A 3,388-nucleotide genomic window follows, 5' to 3' on the forward strand; every position below is an offset into this window, starting at 1 on the left:
GGAAGGAAGATTTTTTGCCCCCACTGTTTTTTTTTGAGCTGCTCTGTTCCAGAACAAAGAAATAAAATTAAATTCAGTTTATTTATTTAGCGCCAATTAACCACACGCGCCACTTCAAGGCATGTCACAAAGACAGTTTAATCATATATAAATATTGGTTAAAGGTTTTATGCTTTATCTGAAAACACTATCTCACGTGAGTTAGTTCTGGTTTTGTGAACACAGCACTGGAACAACGATATAGAAATAAAAATGTCTTAAATTAAGTGTATTTACCCTTAATTTGAGTAGGTAAATTAGATAATTTGCCAATGGAGTGAGTATTTTTACTCTTAAAATAAGATAATTAGATAATATGCACCTGAAATAAGACAATATAATTGTGTTTTCCCATTTTAAGTGTAAATTGTGTTGTTCCATGGGCAAAATTTCTTTTTTACCTCCTCAATCCAAGAACAAATGCACTTATTTTAAGAAAAAATGACATATCTAGATTTCGATTTTTCCTGTGTGTACCAGAGCTCTGATGACCGGAGGAACTTAAGAGCATTATATCGACAAGAGACCCCATATTATGGCCTTAGCTCATTATTTTATAAACTAAAACTTTTAAAATTCCTCCTTACAAACAGGGAGCCAGAGATTTAACATGTGACATGTACGATCTTCCTGGCTGGGACTCTGGCAGCAGCTTTTCAGATATGCTGAATCTTCTTGATTTCTTTTCTGACACCAGTGAACACATAAATGCATTCATCTGTCTTATCAAAATAAAGGATTTTAACATTTTTTTCCTTTTATGAGACTGATAACTTAGATCAGAGTTCAAAGCTACGGACTCTCCCTTCAGACTCCTTGGTGTCTTTAGCAAGAGAGCTTCAGATCTTATGCATCACATTTTTAGGGTTTACCAAAGAAAAAAAAAAACAAAAACAAAAAAATGCATGATTCTTTTACACATGTTAGTAATGATGGCATAGTTACATAATATTCACTTTATTGGTCTATAGTTTGACTGTATTTACTGTCATCTACTGGTCAACCAATGAAAGTTCACAAAATATAACACATATAATTATATATGATTAAAATCAATCAGTGGCATAATATTGTTTGAAGAGGTTTTATTGAGAGGAAGCTGGAATAAATTATTTGTCCATTAGCAGACATCACTGCCTATTGTATTTTCCCGATACTGGGAATTTGTTGTTGTTAAAAATAGTTTATCACCAATAAGTAAGAAAACATTCACAGCTGTTTCTGAGGATCTGTCAACACTTTTTTGGAATTTATTTTGGCAAATAAAGCAATATATTGTGTTAATTAATTCCATAGTGTGTATTCATACTTTCCTCTTCATATCATATTAATCCTAAATACTAGTATTGTTACTAGTGATGCCATTTTTTGGCCCCAATACCTGACACCTGGCTGTGCAGTATGGGCCGATACCGATACCATCTGTTTGAAAGTGATGTGTGTGTGTATATATGAAGAACTGCATACTAGTTGGATGTAAAATAATTGCCATCATGGCTTTGTTAAGCTGCTGCCTGCCTTTGTGAAGCAGGAAAAAGACTAATACAAAGTAAATCCAGTAGAACGTTTTATTGCCTACCTGGAATGGGTGACACTAGTTGAATAAACTTTTGGCTCTCTAAATGGTATCAGTGTCCTATTTGTTGGTACTCGCCGATACCGATACCACCATTTTAGTGCTGGATCGGTTAGGGGTGTAAATAATAATCGTTTTGTTGCAATATATCGATCCAACAGCCAATGATCCGATGCATTGACACGTCTTGCAAGAGTATCGATTCATGTTTGTTTTTTTTCCATGTCTACTTTTATCCATTTGCTCCTGGACATAACTCTGACTCCTGTGCTGCGGAGGCGCTAAACCTATTTGCCCTCCTACCTCGCTTCTTTTAGCCACTACTCTCTTTCCGCTTGCACACAAACACTTGCGTAAACACAGAGGCTTTATTATTTTTCAGTGATTGAGGTTTTCATAAGCCTAGGTAGAGTCAGACTTTTCTACTTCTGTTATTTGCTGTTGTTTCTCAAATAAAATGCATAATAATATTACAACTTTCATTGATTTATATCAAATTTGACACATTGTCTAGCCTGTAAGGTAAAAAAACAAAAACAAACAATCGAATTGAATCGTATTGTGGTGTGTTCTTGAGTATGGAAAGTAATCAAATCGTTGGGTCTGTCAAAGTCTTGGTTTGTTAGTTCCTGTTTTTCTTGGTTTTCCATTTGTTGTCCTCTGCTGCCCTCTTGTGTCCTCTTTCCCTTGCTCTGTTTTCTGTTCTACCCTCACCTGTTTTCAATTCCCTCGTTAGCCCTCTCTTTGTCTCTGTCCCCTTTAAAAGCCCTCCCTCTTCAGTTCCTGTTTGCTGGATCCTCGTCAATCGTCTGTCTGCCTTCCTCGTCTCTCCTTGGTTCCTAAAGTTTGGTTTTCCCCTGATGTCTCCTTGGTTCTGCGTCGTTTGGTAATTTTCTGTTGGATTCTGATTCCTGCCTCAGTTCATGTGAACCTTAATAAACCCACTTAAATTCACCTCTGCCTACTGGTCTCTGCATTTGGGTCCTCCAAACAAACACTGTTTCTTGACAGGGTCAGGAAATTGATACTGAATCGAATCGCCATGATGGGTGTGATTTACACCCCTAGTATTGGTGCAACACTACTAAATACAGATTTTTTTTTAATTATCTTATTTCAATATTTTATATATTTTTTAATGTTTTTATTCATTAAAAAATACAGAATTTGAAATAAAATCTAACATTTTTTTCATATTCAAGATAGTTTTACCAAATTAGTTTAATACAAGTGATATAGAATTTATCTCAGAAATGAAATGATTTGAACATATTAGATAAAACAATTAACCCAAAATAGAGATGGAGAAATATGACTAAATACAACAGAACATTTTATGTTTCTATATTGATTATCTTTTATTAGAAGAATATCTGAAAGGCACTAGTCTAGCAGTGAAAACACCCCGTTGCCATAGCAACCCCAAACCAAAACAAGCATAAGCATGAAACGGGATTTTTTTTCTTTTAGTGCCATTTTGTTCCTTTTTTTTTTTTTTTTACTTTTAACGCAGTTTTAAAAAGTTTCAAAACATTCTGGAAAAATGTGGAAAGAAATTTGTAAATAAAAAAATAAGAATTGTTTCCGACATGTTGATAAAGTTGATAAAGTATTCACTGGACGGCTAATCATATAACTACCTCTTCCGTACAACACTGTAATTATTACGTCCAGATGTTCCAAACGATTCAAGTGAAAAAAAAAAAGAAAGAAAAAAGTTTTCCATCATTTCTTTTCTTTTTTCCATCCTCCACTTCGACGCCATGCCTTGAT

The sequence above is a fragment of the Cyprinodon tularosa genome, unplaced genomic scaffold (assembly GCF_016077235.1).
Source record: "Cyprinodon tularosa strain WSP-4 unplaced genomic scaffold, ASM1607723v1 ctg142, whole genome shotgun sequence".
NCBI classification, from domain to species: domain Eukaryota; kingdom Metazoa; phylum Chordata; class Actinopteri; order Cyprinodontiformes; family Cyprinodontidae; genus Cyprinodon; species Cyprinodon tularosa.